The 22273-nt window shown below is 43.6% G+C and overlaps 1 protein-coding gene across 2 annotated transcripts in view; it reads right to left on the bottom strand.

The window, feature by feature from the left end:
• Positions 1-22273, bottom strand: part of EIF2D (eukaryotic translation initiation factor 2D) — a 260577-nt gene that overhangs the window by 567 nt on the left and 237737 nt on the right. The window lies entirely within an intron of this gene.

The raw sequence follows: 22273 nt of genomic DNA, 5'->3' as shown, positions 1-22273 counted from the left end.
GATTCAAGCTTTTTACTTTTAATCTCAGTAGTCTGGCAAACCTCTGGCATATGCAATGGGATACTTCCAGATCTATAGCTTGGTAATATGCTAGGACAAACTGGAGGATGAATAACTAACAAATAAATGATCAACCAATAAAATACAAAAATTGGTTATTATAATATGCAGATTTGGCTCAGATATACAACAAAATAATTATAATCACGTTCTATTTCCTTCTAATTGTCATACATATCTGGATTCCTAATGGTAAACCAAACAAAAAACACGCTGTGAACTTTAACCAATCCAGTTTCAACTATTGGAGATAGATAATGTTACTTCCCTGCAACCAACTGTTTGCACTTTCTTATGTTGCAGATCACATGCTGTGCACTATCCACCCATCTAGCACTGGACTGCTTGTGTGGGTCAAGGGTATATAATTCATACTAATGCAAACTATCAACGACCTTGCTTTACATTCAAAAGGGAGGCAGGTTGTACATGGGATTCTAAAACAAAACAAGCTGCAAACAGTTAATTACAGGTAAGAAACATTTTCCATTTGCAGCATGTGATTTTGAGATCACATGCTGTTCCCAGACTAAATAGCAGTACCTAAACTCTGTTAAGGCAGGGTGGACAGAAAGCAAAACAATGTTTAAAAAGTGGTTTAGCCTCCTCAGCCTCATACTTTGCCTGAATGTCAATGGAATAAAGTATTGTGAATGTATGTGTTGTTGACCATTTTGCTACCTTGCAGATATGCATAAGCAAGATGCCACCAAGGATAGCCATGGTTGCCCCATTTGTGCAATCAGATTAAGCTTGCGGAGTGTCTGTGTGCACATGAATAGCATATCTGAAAGAATCACACAATCATGCATGGTATATCTACTTTGAAAACTGGCTGCCCAGCTGTGTCGGCAGAAAAGAAACAAACAGTTTTGTGCAAAAGATAAGTTCAACCAATAAAGTACATGGCTGCTAGTATGACACCTTGTGAATGCAGGGCTCGCTCAGTTGTGGTTTAAGGAGATGGAAACAATTTCATTGAGGTGAAAAGTCGATTCAAAAGAAATCATGGATGTGTGCAGTAAGACTAACTTGTGTTTGTGGATCTGAATGAAAGTTTCTTCAATTGTTAGCGCCTGGAGTTCACTCACTCTGTGTCAGGCACTGACTGCTATCAAAAACCCAACTTTTACACAATAAGGCCTATTGTGAACATGAGTTCAGTTGTTAAAAAAGGCAACCCAAAAGTCTTGTACAGAAATTGAAATCTCCAGTAGACACCTGGGGTGATATTGGTGAAATTACTCTTTTTAAATTCTTCCATAAAGACTTATGGTTTTTTTGCCAAGCGGGTGGATTATTTGTTCCATAAATATATGGCTACAGCTCATATATCAACTCAGCTAGAACAATTCAGGACCCTCCGATCCCATATGGGATACCGTGTGCCATCCTTCTTTTGCATAAGAAAGAACATAAACATCCTAAACCTCTGATGTAATGCCACTTTTTCTATCACTCACTTTAGAGTTAACAAATCTCTTTCAGAAATAATAATGTCATCTGTTATTGTTGTCCTTTTGTGGAGCTGTCAGTGCGGGTGTGTGCGAATCTGAAGGGGTAGCTGTACTGTACCATTGACAATACACATTTGCCTATTGTTAATGTGATTCCCTCCTGAGGGTAATCCTCTCAACCTCCCCCCAACAGGTGTCTTGTGATTGGGAAATGTAGAAACGGTCACTGTTTGGAAGCAGTAGAAGCTACTTGTGAATGTAAGCTTTTGCAGTAACCTTGGGCTCCACAAAACTCTTATTTCTGAAAGGACTGGTTTTGTGAGGTTTGTTGTTGCTGTCCTTGTTGCTGAAATGACTCAGTAAGTCTGTCTACAGGTGCAGTTCAACATGTTTGCAGGTGGCATTGGAATGAATGTGGTTGAGGAACAAGGACCATAGACTAGGCATTATCAGTCCTCCTTAATCATTTCAAGAGCCTCATCACTACACCGGCCAAATAAATGAGATATTTTCAAAGTTAAATCTAAAAGGTATTGCTGTACGTTTGGGCAGAAAAATACAACAAAACAGTAAGGTGTTGCAGCTTAAAAAGGCCTTAAGGCCTGATTACGAATTTGGCAGTCCTGGAGCAGACCGTCACACCAGCGCCCCGCTCCAAGACATCCAAACTCATAGTCAGTTCGCCTGCCGGATTACGAGTTGTAATCCTGGCGGGCAGTCCTGCGGCGGCGGTCCCAGGTCAGTGCCTTTCTAAGGCTCATAGGCGAGTCTTAGAAAGGCACCACCGTAGGAGCGCTGCAGCCCACTCCTGCATGGACAGAAATGCACAACATGTGCCCCGCTGCATGCACTCCCCTGCACCGAGGCAACAGGGGTCCCTGATTTCCTCACTGCTATCCTTTTCATGGCAGGCTTAACGCAATGAAAAAGGTTGCAGTGAGGAAACTTGTAATATGCTTGGTGGTGCCATCGGGGCACCACCAGAATATCAGAGCTTCACACTGATGTGCCACCGCCGTAGGATCAGGGATTCCTGGCAGTTGCAGCGGTCCTCTGGCCATCCAGCCGTAGTTGTAATATGGCAGGTGGACCGCCACCACGGGTTCGGCAGTTCATGTCGTAATTGGGCCCTTAGTGTTAATCAGGAAGCATGCCCTATCTCTTGCATCCAGAAAGTAGCGTTTGATCACACCTAAAATGTTTTCCCCCCCAACAATAATATCCTCACCTCTCTTCGAAGAAGATTTTGGAGGAGCTCTTCCATTTCTTCGCATTGAAAATGGCCTAACTGGCTAAGGAGTGCCTGAAAGTTAGCAATGCTCCTCAAGGTTGCGGCACACACTTCTTCGGTGTCACATCAGGGTATCTGCTATCTTGTCTGGGGATGGACCTTTTGTGGCGCCCTGGTTAAAGGATCTTTTTTGAGTAATGCAGAAAAAGACATAGAATCAGAAGGACCATAAACTCTTATATAAAACTGATCCTGTGGTGCAGCTTTATATTTATGATCTACTCTAGAGTTTCCATATTTTGGCTGGGTTTCTAAAGGTTCCTGCTACGTTCTTGTATGCTGGATTTAACATAGAGAAATACTAAACTGTTCTCTCTTAGACACTGCTTCAATGAGGACATCTTTCTCCTCTTGTTTTATTGCCAAGTCGACACCATGTAGTAGTACAGCCAATTGAATTACTACATGATATGGCGAATTTTCTACTTGAGGTGATGTCCTAACTGGCATCACCTCAAGTAGAAACTGCTGCACAGAGAATTTTCATTATCAGACCCATCTAAGTATTGTGAACGTACACATCCTTCTGAGTCTCTTCTAAACTTTCAGGTGACCAGAGCCGAGACTTAGAGAGAGTCTGCTAAGCCTTTTTTGAGAATGGAGTATTTTACCCGCACCCTTCTTTCAATGGTGCTGGTTTACTAATCTGCAGTGGAGTCTTGGTACTCCTGACCTTTTGTATCGGTGTCAATACAATTAACTGTTCAGACATCTGAACATTGTGCATATTCCTCCAGGCTTGTTACACCTGAAGGACTTTATATTTCTTGGCATCAATGTTTCGAATGACCGTTGGCTTGAACTTTCATCTCCATGGCAGCATAGTAAGCCCACCTACAATGAAGCCGTTCATAAGTAACATGTTTACACTTGAAATGCTGACATGCTGAACAGCTTTCTTCGTCATGATCTTGAGGAAGGCACAGATTATGATCCTTAAGCCGATTGGATTGTTCCAACTTCGTATGACATTGAGGACAGAAACCAAATGGGGTGTTTCCATCCCTCACCCACCAAGGATTCATTCTCAAATGACCTGAACGGTGAGTAAGCAGGATTCAACTATTGTCGATTCATTTTTACATGCTCGGCGCATTACAGACGTTGTGGATGTAGTTAGGGGTTGTCTATTCATTTTTGGAGCCCTCAAAATCCAGCTTTTTCAGTCGCAACTCATTTTAGAGAGTCAAACTTAAGCTTTGTGCTCTGTGGCCAGTATAAAACAACCTAAGGCTGTCTCTTTTGTTACGTATTGTGGGTTTCAGTTAAGTGATCAGGGGTGATTCTGGAAACTAAAACTTACATCTTGACATAAGCAGCTTGTAATATTCGACACTAAAATAAAAGAGCAGGCTAGTGATCAGCATATGACCTACAATAAAACATGATGCTAACAAATAATTTCTAGTCGCCTATATCACTGACATTTAATTGTGAATGATTAATACTCAAGATTGCAAGGCAATTCACACTTGATCCAATATGAAAAGTTGTGCAAAGTGTATGGTTCAAGGGAGATTTTAAAGTTAAATAAAACATTTGAATTCTATCGCATTGCTAATGCCTCCAAATGCACTGATTGCTGGTGTAGGGAACCAAATCAAAATAAGGTTATTATGGAATCATATTCATCATCAGAACAACATAGGTACACTTACCGAGGGACAGATATACTGTTAGGTTATGACCGGGGCATTTTATGCTAAGATGTGCCCTACCTGACCGTCTGAATAATTACATTTAGCCAGCTGGGCAGTGCGAACGTCTGTGATGTTTGACACAGTTATTCAAGTTGTCCCAAGAAAACAAACATCTACGCAAAAATACCGACTAGAATTGGCATAATTAACCATTTTCTAACAGCAGACACCTTTAACAACGAGTTCCACAGAAACGAACATTTCCAGTGTACTCCTGGGAAAGCTGCTGCTCAATGCATGCAGAATATGGTTTAACCACTTTCCAAAGGAATTCTGCAAGAAAACCGGTGTTAATGAACCAAGAGAGGTGTAGAACGCTGCAGAGGTCCACGAGGATGCTGGCTCCAGTAAGACAGTGCAGTTTCACTGGTCCCACAACTCTTCCTCTCCAGCAAGAAAAAGTTCTTAGACGCTCCTTGCGTCACGCGGATAACCTTGTTCAGGTGAAGAAGATGACTCTCCATATCCCAGAGAGCGTTGAATCTCACACCTTTTATTTTTTACAAAGCAGTGTATTCACAGACAAGTTCGTCAGAATTAAATATTACTGTGTTGTGTGGGACTAGGAAAGGCTCTGCTATTCGTCAATAAAAGATTAAAAGGCCTTGATTTCACTGCTGGGCTCAATATCGATCCTTTACAGGCACCAATATTAATGACATATCTAGCAGATACAGGAATCCTAGTTGATTCCTACAAACATTGTCTATCTGTTATCTCTGCCTATAAACAGAACAGGTGGCATTTTTAAGCAGTTAAGGAAAGACTTTGATGACCTTCTATATCTACACCCTCCGAATAGAGACCCTACTCCTCCGTAAGAGTTAACTCAACTCTCTGTTTTGTAATGCAAAAAACATTCCAACAGCTAGAGATATTAAAGTTTTGACAGAGAGCATCTTTGCTACAGGCTATTACATTCTGGAGGCTTTAACGTGGTTCCATCTTAATCAGGAAATTAATCTTCTAGCTTTTCAATCAAGGCCTTGTACTTCCTCAGCTTATAAAGTACTTCCAAAACTGGATATTTGGAGAATCTTTAAGTTTGGCAAGACTTTCAGGTGTCGGTTCTCCTTTTCATCAACTATGGCAGACTCACCTCAGTCAACAAACAGGCATATTCTACTATTACCCTGTAGATGGTCTTATACATATTGGATGCTTTCGACATGAGGAATGCTTCAAAGACTTTATGCTTATTTACTCAAGCCAAGATAGTATGAGTGACTTTCTAGAGGCATGCACCCACTGCAGACACATATTGGACAGATATCCAGCATGCCTTACTGGAGGCAACTTCCAGCAAATATATAACTTTTGTTCAGGAGGTTCTCTGCAACCATTGTGCATTAGGCCTGGTCTAATATACACTATGCCTGCCTGAACAAGTTGTGAGGTTGTGGAATCCGGTTTCTAACCAACGAGGAAGGAGGGAGACCAGAACAAATAGATGAGGTAAAATGGCCACTGTGGTAAAACAGGTACTCACAGTTCTGACTCTCCTTCATTCATAACACAAATGCTATTCCTCTGTTATGCATATGCCATGCTCCAAGCATACATGCCAGAAAAACAAGTGGGGATTGGGTTGTGATGGTTGGTGATGCATTTGAAGCTAGCTCTCAATGAGGTAATCCTATCCTAGTGCTTGTGCACAAAATTATAAATGTCAGCATTTTTATAGATGTTTTTTCACATACTGTCTGGGGTTTAGGCATTCCCAGTGAGATGTGAAGAAGAGAGAGTAAGAAATAGGAATTCTAGAACTACCATGAAAGTACATTTGTCCCTTCCTAATTTCCATGACTAACGTTTTGAAGTGGAACCACAATAGTTGCTTAAATATCAGAACCATCAAGATGGGATTTTAAAAAAAAATCATGCTTCTCTGACTCTCTCCGAGTTTTGATGATCCTAAAATGTCTTACAGTAAAATTATCCTCATTGACAGCTCTTGCAAATATAAAAGCCTTCTTGAACCCAGGAGCAAGGAATAAGAACGGCCAAAAGGAATGACAAAATAAATTGGGTTTCTCTTTAAGTAACGTATAGTTTCTTACCTGCCGGTGTAGTTTTGCAGCTTGAATACTTTCTGGATTCACTATGCTGTGCATTTTTCCGCCATCTATAAGTTGAGTCCGGAATTGTAGTCTTTTTTTCTCTTTTTTTTTTGTGGCCCAGATGGGCGTCGACATACCACCTATTGGTGTCCTTCGTGACGTTGACATGCTTCCTCCGGAAGCTCCCACCTTTGGTCGCCATCTTCGAATTCTTTTTTTCTTGTCTTGTAGGTATTCTTGTTTTTCCTCTTATTTTCTAAAGTCTTGTTCATCTTTAATTCCTTTCCTCCTGTCTCATCTTTCTGGCGGAAGAGGGTGGGTTCGCTAGTGAATCCAGAAAGTCTTCAAGCAGCAAAACTACACCGACAGGTAAAAAACTATACTTTCAGCGTGAATCTTTCTGGATTCACTATGCTGTGCATATACTTTTTAGCGGTTTGTCCTTATTGTAGTGGCTGGGTGGAAGTGGAGCACTGGTTACTGAATATGTGCTGTAAGACCTTCTGTCCCACTTGCACTCCTTTGTTCATTTGGACATCCACACAGTAGTGCTTCGTGAACATGTTGCAGCTTGGCAAATGTCTTGAATTGGTGTGTTGGCCTGAAACACAATCGTTGCTCCTTTCTTCCTTGTTGAGTGAGCATGAGCTGCTCCTTGTAACAGTTGCCCAGCTTGTTTGTGGCATAGTTGTATGGTTTGCGCAATCCATCGTGCAATGGTATTTTTGGTAACTGGTTATCCCAAAAAACTGATTGTGAAGGAAAAGAAGAGTTGGTTTGTCTTTCTGCACTCCTTTGTCCTTTCTATATAGTGCATCACAGCCCTCCTGGCGTATAGTGTATGCAGCGCTCTCTCTGTGCTTGTGGTTGGTTTTAAGAAAAAACTAGGTATTTGGATTGTTTGGTCGATGGGGAACAGAGACACCACCTTTGGCATGAAGTGTGGGTCTGTTCTCATTATAATCCTATCACTGTGTATCTACAGGTAGGGCTCTTGAAGTGTTAGTGCCTGTAACTCACTCTTCGTAGTGATGTGATAGCCACTAAGAAGGCCGTCTTTAGCGTGAGCATGTGCAGTGTAGCGTTGTGCATCTGCTCAAAAGGTGCCTTCATCAATTTAGTCAACACTATGTTGAGGTTCCATGCTGGTGCTGGTGTTCTGTTTGGAGGTGCGATCCTCTTCGCTCCTCCTAGAAATCTTTTTACTACTTGGGAGGTGAAGAACCTTTTCCCCGTCTCTCCTCTTGTATAAGCCACAATCGCCGCTAAGTGTACTCTTAGGGATGTATAGCTGAATTTACTTTGCAGTAGATGTGTTAAGAATTTTAGTACTGTTTACACTTTTGTGATTTTTCTTTGCAATTTCTCTCTAATGCACCATTCTTAGAATCTTTTCCTCTTTGCTACGTAGCATTTTCTTGTGGTAGGCCTTCTTGCCTCCCTGAGCACTGCCATTGTGCTCGCCGGTATTTTGAGGCTCTCTGGCTCTGGGTGTAGCACCCTTCCATTTTGCATTGTTAACAGGTCCCTTCGTTTTGGGAATTTGTGCGCTGGTGCCTGCACCATCTCCACTATTTGTGAGAACCATGACTGTCTGGCCCACTGAGGTGCTACTAGTATCCGTGACATGCTGCTGACCCTGTATTTGCTGAGTACCCTGTGTATCAGTGGTATTGGGGGAAAGCTTATGCAAATGTCTTTGACCAACTTATCCATAGCACATTCCCTTGTGACAGATGGTCTGGTTGCGAAGTGTTGGCATTTTGCATTTTGGTGTGTTGCAAATAGGTCAATTTGCAGTGTACCCCACTTCCGGAATACTTTCTGTAATTCCTGTTGGTTGATCTCCCATTTGTGGGATGCGGACGTCTGCTTGCTGAGTCTGTCTGCTTCCACGTTGTCCTTCCCTGGGAGATGTATCGCTAGTAGGTCTATCCTCAGTGGAACTGCCCATGTGCATATCTCCTGTGCTAGCCTTGATAGCGCTACTGTCTGTGTTCCTCCTTGTTTGTTGATGTAGAACATGGTAGGTGTGTTGTCTGTTTGAATCAACACCCTGCTTCCGTACAGCTCCTTCTGAAATGCTTTTAAGGCTATGAACACTGTTTTTAGTTCCAGGTAATTGGTGTGTTTGACCGCATCCTTTTGCGACCATAGACCCCTCACCTTGAGCTTGTTCATGTGCGCGCCCCACCCCATTTGGCAGGCTTCCGTCATTATGGTCACTGTTGGAGTTGGTTGTGTGAATGGTTTCCCCTGTGATATGTTTTGTTTGTTCCACCACTCTATTTCCTGATGCACGGCGTGTGTGACAACCACTAGATCTTCCCAACTCCCAGTTGCCTGTGATCATTGCTGCTGTATCCATTCCTGGGATGGCCTCATGTGCAGTCGAATATTTTGGACTAGGTTAATGCATGACGCCATCATTCCCATCAGCTTGCTCACCGTCCTCACTGTCAGAACCTGCCCCTTGCGGTAATGACGTGTTTCCTTCAGTATCGCCAATGGTCTCTTCCTGCTGGGGAACACTTTGGCCCGTATGGTGTCGATCTCTGCCCTAAGAATATCTTGATTTGTTCTGGTTCTGTTGACAATTTCTCCCAATGGATCGAGAAACCAGTCTTGTCAGTGTTAGTATGACCTGCTGGATGTGTAGTTTGCATTGGCTGTACGAACTTGCCTTTACGAGCCAGTCGTCGAGATAGGGGTATACATGTATTCCTTGCCTTCATAGGTGTGCTGCGACAGCTGCTAAGCATTTTGTAAACACCCTTGGTGCAGATTTTAGGCCGAATGCCAGTACTGTGAACTGGTAGTAGCTTTGGTTGATCACAAACCTCAGCAGGTGCTTGTGTTTCTGGTTGATGGGAATGTCTAGGTATGCGTCTTTTAAATCTTTAGTAGCCATGAAGTCCCCTTGTTGTATTTGTGGTATTACCTCTTGTAGGGAAGTCAACTTGAATCTTTGAGTTCTTATGAATTGGTTCAGGAACCTTAGATCTAGGTCTTAGTGTTTTCATCCACCTTTAGCACCAGGAAGTAGGTTGAGTAAACCCCTTTGTTCCTTTGGTTTTGTGGTACCACCTCTATTGCCTCCTTGCTGAGGAGTTCTTTCGCCTCTAGCTGCAAGAGCGAGAGCTCCTTTGCTCAGTGTGCCTTGCTTCTTGGTTTTCTGTTTGGAGGTTGTTTTTCTAACTCTTTACAGCATCCGTATTGTATGATTTTTAGTATCCATTTGTCGACGTGACCTTCCTCATTTCCTGGCTGAAGTCTCTTATTCTTCCCCCTACCGGTGTTGAGTTTTCGAGGTACTGTTTGTCATTGAACGTTTGGCTGCATTTTTTCTTTATGCCTTTCCGCCCACCCCGAGGTGTTTCTAGGGTGGGGGCCTGTTCCACGGTGGAGTCACTTGGTTGAGGGCTGTTGGCCTCCCCTTTGTGTTTGTCCTCGTCCGTTTCCTCGCCCTCAAAAGTACTGTCCCCGGGGCTGGTACTGCCAGTTCTGCTGCTGCTGCTGGCATTGGTTGTTCCCTTGGTAGCCTTGCTAGAAAGTTTGGTGCGATGTGGTAGACTCGTTGCCTCCTCTACCACCCGGCCTTCTCGTGGGTGTGCCTCTTCTCATTCCTCTGAACTGCAACGCTCCCATGGATCTTGCTGTTTCGTTGTCCTTCTTGAGCTGAATCAAATTGTTGTCAACTGGCGTGCCAAACAGTTGCTCTCCATTAAAAGGTGTTTTGAAGATGTTGCTTTGCACCTCTGGCTTGAATCCCAAAATTCTGAGACACGTCTCTCGGTCACTCCTATCATCATTAGCCTGCTCAATGTTTCTGCAGCATCCAATGCCGATTTTAGGCATGTGTTCACCATGTTCTTTCCTTCTTCTACCAGGTGAGCTGCTCTTTGTTTGTACTGGTCTGGTAGATGCTTTAGGAGCTGCCCCACTTCATCCCAGTGTTGGTATGCGTGCCTGTTGATCAGGCCGCTAGAGTTTGCGATGTGCCAATGTATTGCCGCATTTCTCTCCACTTTTCTCCCTGTGAGATCCATCCTCCTACTCTCCTTGTCTGGAGGTGGTCCGGCATTAGTGGGTACATTGGCCCTCTTCCTAGCCGTAGCTGAAATTATGGAGTCGGCTGGCACTGACAATTGGATGTATGCAGGGTCCTTTGAAGAATGTTTGAACTTTTTCTCAGTTACCGGGGTCACAGCTTTGCATACTGCTGGCTCCTTAAAGGGCTCTCTTCCTTGATCCAGCACACTAGGGAGCATGGCCAGGAATTGGCTCCTAGTTTGTTGAAGCAGTCGAGTCTCTAGGAGGAAGCATGTTTTGGGCTTCTACTCCTCCATTTTCACTCCATAAGTCTGTGCAGCCTTCTGTATGACCAAGTTGTAGATCCCTCTGTCGTCTGGCGGTGAGGGCCTCGAAGGGTAAGTATCTACCCCTTCTTCCGGCGTTGAGATCTTGCCATTCCATGTCTTGTGCCTCCGAGGACGTCGAGTCCCAGAAGAACTGCAGATCTTCGTAGCCTTCTCCCTCTAAATAGTAGTCTTCATCTCCCAGTTCCTCGACTGGTTCGGGCATTTTCGGTGGTTACGGGTCCTTGTCGTCCCTTTCGGCTTTTAGTGCGGGTTTCGGCGGGATGGTGTATTGGCTCATCTTCTCATCAAAGTCCTTTTTCCGCTGCAGGATGCTCGCAATTTTGGCATCGAGCCTCCTCTTCTTCCTTTCCATCTCGGCGGCATGTTCGGCGTCGAGTGGTGGAGCGCTTCTCTTTTGGGCCATCGTCGATGACGACGCCGACGCCGGCCCCTCTTTTCTCGGCGCTGAGGTGTCCTTTTCGAGGGCAACCTTCGACGATCTTTGTTTTTAGAGGGCTTTTGCCAATTGGGAGTCCTTTTCGAAGGATCCGCTTGGCTGACTGTCCCTTGTAGCTGTTGCTTTCGTCGAGTGTTTCAGAGGCAGTGCTCCCTTCGAGGACTTAGCTTCACTTCTATTAGTGTCGCTCGGGGCTTTAGCTTCACCCTTTCTAGTGTCGCTCGAGTGTTTAGGGGTCGACGACTCCCTTACCTCCTTTGACGTCTTCTTATAGACCTCGACAACCATCCAGTCCTCCGGTCCTTCGGCGATGTTGCCCGCTTCTCTACTGGAGAGACCCAAGTCTCGGAGTGATGGAGGTGGCCCCTGCCCCTGCATGTTGTGATTCGCCCTTCTCTGCCTCTCCCTTACTCCAAGGGTCTTGGGTGTAAACGCCGAGCACGCTTTGCAGTCTTCGCTTCTGTGGACGAGCAGCAGGCAGAGGTTGCAGACTGGCTGTTGATCCTTCAGGGCGTACTTGTGGTGGCAATTGGTGCAAAACTTGAACGTCGAGGTTTTGGTCGCAAACCTTTCTTGTTGCCCTGGTTACAAGAACTGTAGTCCAGTGTAGCTGAAAACTTGATTTTCTGCGATTTTCCTTGATTCCTCTTCCAAAACTCTGGAACTCTTCGGCAACGATCCAGACCCAACGGCGGAAAAAAGATTCTGAAGATGGTGACCAAAGGTGGGAGCTTCCGGAGGAAGCACGTCGACGTCACGAAGGACACCAAATGGTGGTATGTCGACTCCCACCTGGACCACGAAAAAAATAAGAGAGAAAAAGAGACTACAATTTCGTGCCCAACCACTAGATGGCGGAATAATGGACAGCATAGTGAATCCAGAAAGATTCACGCTGCAAAACTATGCTAGCCAAGAGGTTACCTAGGGACGGGGGGTGTCTCTTGATAAGAAGTGTCTTTAGTTATTTAATGAAGTGGAGGACAGAAGGTGATTGGCAGTTTCAACTGCAAAGTAATTTCACACCCTCAGATCATAACATGAGAAGGCATGAGTAAACTAAGTACCTATTTCTATAGTTTATTTCAACTATTGCAGTTTTTTTATGAGAAGTAAAGAAATTGCAGAATAACCATGTGTGTTTATGCTTTACTATCGAAATGTGCCTACTTTTCCATGATTTATTTCAAAGCCCTTTTAGACTTCCATTGTATGACTGGCTGTTGGTCTAGCACTACCCAAGTGTTTAGATAACTAGCAGTGAGAAGAGTTTGGTAATGTAAATATTTGTAACTCTCCATTTGTTCAAGGTTAGCCATAGCAGCATTCCAATTACAGTTTTTAATAAAACGCTCAAATAGCATTGATTTCGGGTTGGACAAGATCATTAACAATCTATTTAGCATAAAGTAGTGAGAAAACCAATCCAGTTGGTGTTTAAGCGACATAGCATAGTAGCGCTAAACATTGTTCATACATGTACTAAGTCATCATTACTTTTCAGTTGTGACATTGTTGTTTGTTTATTGGTGTCCTTTTTTGATATTTGCAAAGTCAACAGAATAGGAACTAACACACATGCCTCCTTCGGTCTACTTTTAAAAGCTATGGCCTCACTCACTTTTACTTCTTCCATTTTCATCTTCACCACTGACTAGTAATGCAGCAACATTATGGATTTCAGTCAATTATATGATATTCAAACACTACTTACCTTCCTTCACAGTAATTCCTTGTTTTTTTCCAAATGTGTGGGTGGGTGTGCTATTCTGGATGAAGAACAAGCACATAAAGACCGCCAAATATTCCAAAGGAGTTGATTTCCAGTAAATACAACGGCCAGAATAGTTGCCCACGAAGAGCAAGCAAGAGCCACTGGAAACGCCGCTGTCCAGTTGAGCAATCCAGGTAGGAATGCTCAATGAACAGCAGCAGAAACCAGGGCAACAGAGCAGTAAAACATAGCATTCAAAAGTAAACTGAACACTTAAAGAAATATATTATTTACATACACTCCTAGTACATAAAAAGCACAAACACCAATGTGACATCTCCCTTTCTTCAAATAAAACAACAGAAAATACAGAAGGAAAAAGAACTATAACTTAATATAGATATTCTTTATATTTTGCTGGCAAGACTATTTTTCTTCTAGCACGGCTAACTGTGGAGTAAAAAGAAGGTACATCAGAAGCATTTGTGATTACGTTCTGTCACTCACTGAAACACCACTCTCACCAATTCCTTCACTGTTATCTGACACTCTGAGTTTCTGAAGGTTCATTGGAATTAGAAGTCACCCCCGCAGAAGTGGATACAGTTCTGTCAGCAGCCAGATCCCATGCAACACAACTATTTTTTTCATTACTAAGGCAATGTTTCTATTTCTTAATTAGCTCTTTTTGAAAAGGTTTGATGTTCACATTAGCTCCTTTATTCCACCAACCACGATTTTTAAGTAAAACCACAGAACGTGTGACCCTTATTGCTCAGGGTCAGAAAAATCTGACTGATTTTTAAAAGCCTTCTTGGGTTTTTTAACCAACACTAATTTCACTATTTCATAATTTTGAGAGCTCAGAGCTCAAACCCTTTCAGGTACTGACTCTGTTGTTTTGTACTTACATGCACATTTTTCTCTGACACATTCATCCACACTAGAATGATCCTTAAAACATTTCTCCCCAAAAAATGTTGATCAGCAAGATCATCCCAACATGGGGCAAGAGTAGTTCTGGCATAGCTTCCTTTTAATAGGAGGGACAGCGAAAGTCCTGTGATGGAATGAGGTGTGTTTAGGTAGCTCCATACCCTTTCACGCAAATATGTGCGTACATCAAGATCAGAAGCTAATGCGGTTTGAAAAATGTATTGTATCTTTCCACTAAACCATTTGCTGTTGGAAAGTAAAGGGGTGTTCTCTCATGCTTGATACCATGTATATGCAAAAACTTAAACATGTTCTCAGACACAAAATAACTACAATTGTCAGAAACAAGATTCTTTGGGACTTTCCTCGGTAGCAAAAACTTTCTCTAAAAATTCAATGACTGCTTCAGTGGTGGGCATAGGCGCAAATTCATTAAAAATCCATTTAGAACCATAATCCATCAGAACAATTAAATACTTCCTATACAGTTGTAGCCTCTGAAATAGTCCAGAAAAATCTATGGTCAACTTGAACCATGGCCGCTCAGGTGGTGGATTTTCACCAGTTTTAGGCGTGTTGAGTTTCCAATGCATATCAGAATAAAGACACTCTGAATATTTATTCACAGACTGCTCCACACATCCAGCCATGCCTGGCCACCAATAGTACTTTCTGAGTAACTCCTTGTACCAGACATTCCAAGATACCCTGCATGAGTGACACCAGTCTTCCAAGCTTTCAGGTGGTATAAACATGCCCTGCCTAGTTACTAAACGATTTTCTAAGGATAATTCTGCAGAAACTTGTTCATAAGGGACCCGACTTTTAAGCAAATGTCACACGGGTCACCCTTTTAATGTGCGTTTTTTGACTTCAGATAGTACAGTGTCTTTGTCATATTCCTGCATCTATTCTTTTTCACTGATACACCCGAAGAGTGAATGGATGCATCAATGACGGGCACAACACATTCCTGTTCTTAGTTTATCTCACAGTCCGTTTGGCATGCAAGATAAACAATCCACCTTGTAATTCTTCCATCCAGGGATATATTTTATGTCAAATTTGTATTTTTGTAATTCTGATAACAATCTCACCAGCCTGGCCAAAGCAGGTACTGTCCCATTACCACTCATGAGATAAATAAGCGGTTTATGATCTGTAAGTAAATCAAATCCATTTATCCCCAGATAGGATGCGCGTGTGATATTTATAACATATATAATAAACATTTATTGTCTCACAAACCACTGCCTTTTTTTAATCTACTCCTAACCTTCCTTTACCACTGTCCACCCTTAAACCCTAAAATTACCCTTACCACCCTTTTACCACTACAGCAGAGAGATGTACAGCGGGCACGTGCAAGGGGGACCCGTAGAAATAGCAGGCTGATTTGGCGGGGCAGTAGGTGGCCTGCAAGGGCTAAATAAGGCATTGTTTTGTTTCCTTTGCCCAGTGATTACAGTAACAGCCACATTTTGAGCTAAAGGTATCAGTTTTTTAAGAGACTACAGCAAAGTGAATTGCAGTAGTCTAACCACCAAAGACAAATGGCCTATGATAGTAATGCAAAATATTAGTTTATCTACTTGAAAGAAGCACTTACTGATCCATGGCCGAAAGTCGAAAATCACCCCCTTGGTTTTGTTTTTACTTTATCTTCATCGGAAAACTGGAGACCAACATTTTCAGTTTTTTTAAATGCAAGTGTTGGTCTGTCTTCGGCTTCTAAAATGATGATTGCTGTCTTGGAATCACTGAGGTGCTGGGAGTTTACAGTTATCCATTACTGAAGTTGATGTAAGATAAGCAATAAATCTGTGCCATTTGCTTATGATTGTGTGGACACTTGCGTACACTTAAGGAGGTCAAATATATGGGCACTATAGACATTAACCCCATAACTGCTGCCCTGACCCCCCCCCCCCCGTCCTCCAATCCGGTGCCCTTTTTTGGCTAGTTGGGGGTCATTTGTGCCTATGGCTCCATAACTTTTTTCAACATAAGGTATCCATGCCAAATTTGTGTTCTTTTTTCAAGCATCCTGGGGTTTATAAAAGTACCCAGGGTTTGTGGATTCCCCTGGAAGGGACTGAGAAAATAGGCAAAATATAGGAAAGTGTTGAGTTTTCTTGGGGGAAAATAGGGAAATGGTGTTTTTTTCCTAAAAATGGCGTCAACTAACAGTTTGGTGTGCTGAAATCACCATCTTCCCTGCCTGCTTTCAGGAACATGCAGTGCTAAATTTAAAAAAAAAAGAATTTTCACTAGAGTTTTGGCATTTTTCAAAGAGTTAGCCCATTTTTCCAATCATTTGGTGCTCTCAACCAACTTCTAGTTTGTAGTGGAAATCAGTGTGAAATCATAGGTGATCCAAAAAAGCTATAGATTTCTGAAAAGCTGAGCAAATTCCAAATTCAGCAAGGGGTCGTTTGTGTAGAGCTCTCAGGGCTTTCCCAAAGAAACAAACTGTTGAAATAAAGAAATATTGAAAATAAGTAGGACAAAAGGGCCACTTGTGACAAACAAGTGAAAAATGGGTATCAAGGAAGCCTATGTATTTCTGAAATTGGCACAAGATATGGAGTTTAGAAGCAGTGGTTATTTGTACAGCTCTGAATTTGTAGATACCCATACTAGCATATGATGTAGAGGGCATTATTTAAAATGTCTTCTTTCTTATACACTGGCTTACATGTGTAAGGCACAAATGCAGCAAAATATAAATGGCAATAACACATGTTCTACTATTCTATGCACCCACATGTCAGCTAATACAAATGATACCTCACTTGTGTGGGTAGGTCTAGTACCCGTGACAGGAAACAGCCTAAAATGCAACACGGATACATCAAAGGTGCCATTCAAAACAGACTCTCTTTTAGTTTAATAGGTTAGCTTTGGATTTTGGGCTCTAGCTCAGCTTGCAGCTAGGGAAACTTAGCATACTTTCACATTTTTGAAAACTAGATACTCTAGGGGAAAGCTGGGTGGGATGACTTGCATGGCTCTCAACAGGTTTTTTTGTTACCCAGAATCCTCTGCAAACCTCAAAATTTGACTAAAAGAAAACACATTTTCCTCACATTTCTGTGATGGACAGTTCTAGAATCGGCAGGGAGCCACAATCTTGCTTCCACCTAGCATTCCTCCAAGTCTCCCAATAACAATGGTACCTCACTTGTGTGAGTAGGCCTTGAATCCTGCTACAGGAAATGGCCCATAATGCAACATAGATATATGACATTTTTCCACTCAAAACTAACCCCATTTTTTGCATGGGGATATCTGTGGATTTTGGGCCCTAGCTTAGCCGGCACCTAGGGAAACCTAGCAAAAGTGCAGATGTTTGAAAACTAGACACCTGGGGGAATCGGGGGTGGGGTGACTTGCGTGGCTTGGCTCTCACTACATAATTTTACCTAGAAGCCATTGCAAACATCAAACTGTGGTAATAAAAACACATTTTCCTTACATTTCTGTGATGGAAAGTTCTGGAATCTGCAGGAAGCCACATATTTCCTACAACTCGGAGTTCCCACTTGTCCCCTGCGGGAGGGCCACAAGACATGACACGAAAGGGCTTTAAAGCGCTAAATTGAGAGATAAGCAATCTGGGTAGCTGCAATATTTGAGGCCTTGCTGTGGTGTCACCCATGCAAACCTACAAACCACAGACATTTTTGAAAAGCTAGATAACCAGGGGATTCCAGGGTGTGTGCTTTGTGTGGATACCATGAGGTTTACCTAACCACAGTGCCCTACAAACCTCAAACTATGCCTTAAATCACACATATTCCTTACATTTCTGTGATGGAAACTTCCGGAATCTGAGGGAATCCACAAAAATCCTACCACCTAGCGTTACCCCACTTGTGCCGATAAAAATGGTGCGCCACTTGTGTGGCTGAGACTAGTGCCCAGTACAGGAACAGATCAAACAGAGGTCAATGGGAGGCTGCTCGTGGTGGAGCTTTGTCATCTTTTACTTATCTACTTGAAACTTAACTTTGAACTAAGCTTTATTAAATCCAGCGTGTTATATATACCTGGCTCAAGGACTTCTTTAATTACAACACTTAATCAATAGTTTGACAGCAGAATAACAAAAATCCAACCAGTAAAAGCAAAGTTATGAATTTTTAAGGTTTTTAGTGAAAAGAAGTGCCTAAAAGATCTAAGTGCCAACCACGCACATATAGTATAATCGAAGTTGCAAGCTATGGCCGACCGCGATGGAGTGCGGTTTGGATACACAGGGTGGATTGGGCCCGGCCTCCGCTTACCTTCGGACTTAGGACAAATAGGGTAGAAGAAGGTCTGAGAAGGTAAAGTTTAGTGGGCAATGCAGCCGACATTATCTGAGGAGGAGGCATTGCCGTCGGGGTGCCACAGGACAAAGTTGAGTTGAAGATCCCTTTGTTTGGACGTAGGCTTTTTGTTTTGCGAAGTCCAAAATCTCAAGCGGGATGAGGTTGCAGGCTCTAGCTACAGAAAAGAGTGTAACAGAAGCTAAAGCAAGTCAGGCCAACCTGCATTGCCCTTTGAGTGGATCGGTGAGCAGGTAGGTCCTGATCTCCTGCCGGTTCTCAGAGCTCTGCCCCTGTGCTGTTTAGTTTGATTACTAGATGGTACAAGGGAACAGGGAAGCCACCTTAAGTACATGTACTGGGCACTGGTCATTAAGAGCTTCCCAGCTATATTAATGGCTTCACTGAAACCTATGGTGTTTGGTATCAAACACCTTGTCATAATAAATCTGGGCTGTTGCCAGTACAAGATTTATGAAATGCACATAGAGGGTACCTTATAGGTGCCCCCTGAAAAACCTATCACTGTCTAGTGTGCTGGCTGACAGGTACTGACCATCCTGCAGGTAAGAGCCCACGCTATTCGAGGCCAGAAACAATGACTGCTCTGGAGGAAGGTGTTTCCACCTCCTCCAGCAGGATCGATAGTGATTTAAAGCCCTTTGATTTGCAACCTTGGCTTCACCCAGACCTGGGAAATGCCACCCTCTGCCCGGAGGCCCATCTGGCACCAGAACAGGTGGGAATTTAGCTATGCTAGTAGGCATGTTGCACCACCAAGCTAGTTACACCCCGAAGGTGGGCTACCTGATGTGCTCCATGAAAGAAGGGTTGCATCATTTTGTTCTTGGTGGAATTAGGAACTCTGGGACAATGTTATGTCCACTACCACAGGAGGTGGTCATATAGGGAGTGTAGTGACTTCAAGGGTAAGTAGCCCATTGGCTACTACCCTTCACTCCCCTTATCACCCCTAAATTCAGTATTTAGGTGGCCCTCTTACACCAGGAATGCAGATTCACATGAATAAAGAACAAAAAGGACAAAAAGGAATAAAGAAGATGGACAAAGAAGAGCCAAAGAACGCAAGAACTGAAGACAAGCTGTGGACTTGGCGCCAAACCCCGCCTGCCTGCTCCTGTCTCGACAATTTCAAAGACCTAACTCGTCCTGCAGCTGTGCATCCTCCAAAAGTCTTGGAGGGCTGCCAGCAGTTTGCAAACCAGCCAGCATCTCCCTTAAAGTAGAGGAACCACTTCTTTGCAGCCTGCAGGCACCCACCGCAACGTCCAGTTCACCAATCTGCTGACCACCGGGTCCACCGAAGCAGCAGCTGTCCACGAGATCGTCACTGTCATCCAAGAGGCCAGATCCATCTCCCAACAAGTTTATATACCCCAGGAGCCACCATGCACCAAAACCCAGGGTACAGAACCCCTTGCCACAGCCATGGCTTGTGTAGTGTCCAGTCCAGACACAAACACCGCGAAGACCGACCTACCGACGTGGGACATTACCATCACTGAGGCCAGCACTAAGATTGGCCCTGCTGTCTTGTTTTGTCCCCATTGCCAGATCGACTCCAACGCAAGCCACCCGCCAGACAAACCATCTCTGCAACCGAGCCCCACAGCCCAAGTACAAGCCTACTGATGGGGCACCTTTGCTCCAGAGACCCTCAAGAACAGAGGCCCCATTTTGAGTTCCAACAGACTTGTCCTCAAGTCCCCAGTTGCAGCATTGTTCTGTTACAGGTTTTCTCCATGGACTTCCGCAGTAGTGTTTGAAGCTACCCTTATGACCAGCACCTCTGCACCTGGAAACACCAGGGCAGGTAAACCAAAACTGTTGGGTGTGCTACGGTCCTGGGCTTCTACATACTTTAAGTCCAGAAGAACAGCCCTGTAACTCAATTGCAAGTACCCCTATGCAGTGTATGTTACTTCCATTAGATAGCATTACTGCGTTCGAGGCTCATATCTCAAATCTGACAGCTGTATTTTCTGTGTCTGAAAATCGCTAACTCGAAAAGTACTTACCTAATCTCGTAGATCTTGGTGTCTTAATTAAATTTTTTTTTTTAAATCGTTATTTTTCTAAATTGGTGTCTGATTTCCTTATTGAGTGGGTGCCTCATTTATTGACTCTGTGTGTATAACAAATGCCTAAAGCTCCCCTCTGATAAGCCTAAGGCTGCTCGACCACACTACCACAAATAGAGCACCTTGATATTACCAGAGCAGGCCCCTGTACACTAATAATGTTGGTACACTATATAGAGAGACAGCTTCCTACACTCACATTTTGGCTTTTGGGTGTTTGGGCAGCTTTAGCACCACTCTCAAGGGTCCAGGTTCGGGCGGGAACCACTTGAAGGGTCGGACTCCCTTTAGTTATGGTCCAGGTTCCAGGTGTGTGTTAAAGGTTGTTGGAGCTTTTGTGTCCCTGTGGAACAGACAACTATCAATTGGAGTCCCTCTGGTAGCCCTGGGATCAAGCAGCGGGGTAGTCTTCCGAGGGTACAAGGCATACGCCAAGAAGCATGGCAGTTCTCTGGTAGCAGCAGGGCAGCCCTCTGAAGAACAGAGCAGGCTTCAAACAGCAAGGCAGTCCTCTGAACTACAGGGCAGTCCTTCTGGGGGTACTTCCCAGATCCAGGAATGAACTGAAGTGGATCTGAGGGTCCTATTTGTTCTATCGGGTTCCAGCTTTGAAGTGGAAAAAACTTTTAGAGTTTCCACCCACAGATGGTTCTCGAAGTTCCTTACTTTCTGCCCTGGCTGCAAGACGACTGGGGGACAGAAGGCTAGTGTGAAGATATTTGTGAGTGTGCTGAGGAAGTTCTTGTGAAATGTAAGTAGGGCAGGGAACAGCTTGGCTGCACACATCACGATAGAATAGCCTATCCTTGCCAACACATTGGCCTCTATTGTTTTCAATGGCTGGGAGGAATACACAAAGGCCAACTGCTATTATAATCACAGTCATATGACCCTGGACACAGACTGCAGGTGCCAAATGGTTAGGACAACAAAACGCCAACTTTCTAAAAGAGCCATTTTCAGACTTGTGACTTAAAATCCGACTTTACCTTAAAGCGCATTTTAAATTACAATTCTTTTGAGACCAAACATGACATTTCTGCCTGTTCCCAATCAAATGTTATCATTTATTAAATGTAATTTAGGTACACACTTGAATCAGGCAATTGAACAGTAAATACTTGAATGCTTTCTCCTGCTAAGAGAATATTTGTTGTGTATGCTAATCTTTTTATGCTTATTTTAATATGTAAATCTTAACGGGCTCTTTTAAATTACCTTTTTCAGTTGTACTCGTACTTGCACAGCCTTCGCTTTTCTACCCAGTCCCCCACGGGTTTCCCAATTGTGTGGAGGGAGAATGCGAGAAGGAGGAAGTAGTAAATCTGAACTTCCGGGGGATGGAACGGAGGTCTGCGCTCTAGCAGCTGGCCTCCTTATATGATTTGCATGCCGGGCACAACGCGCAGTGGACGGGCTTGAATGAGGCAACTGAACTGTGAATACTTGAATGCTTTCTCCTGCTTAGAGAACATTTGGTGTGTATGCTAATTGTTTTATGCTTTAAGGGCAATTTCAAATTACCTTTTTCAGTTGCACTCGTACAGCCTTCCGCTTTTCTCCACGGTCCACCACGGGTTTTCCCAATTATGTGGAGGGAGATTGCGAGAAGGAGGAAGTAGTGCATCTGAACTTCCTAAGGGAAAGAACGGAGGTCTGTGCTCTAGCAGCTGGCATCCCATATAATTTGCATGCCAGGCACGACGCGCAGCGGATGCGCCTAAGGCAAGCCCGTATGCGCCCGTCCGTGCCCGCTTATTGCCAGGAGCAAGGAACCCTGCACATTTTATGCCAGAGGCAGGTACTTGCCCTAAAGCTGTAT

Source organism: Lissotriton helveticus, chromosome 5_1 (assembly GCF_964261635.1).
Source record: "Lissotriton helveticus chromosome 5_1, aLisHel1.1, whole genome shotgun sequence".
NCBI classification, from domain to species: domain Eukaryota; kingdom Metazoa; phylum Chordata; class Amphibia; order Caudata; family Salamandridae; genus Lissotriton; species Lissotriton helveticus.
The sequence above is the reverse complement of the archived record's forward strand: the minus strand, read 5'-3'. Positions and strand labels throughout refer to the sequence as shown.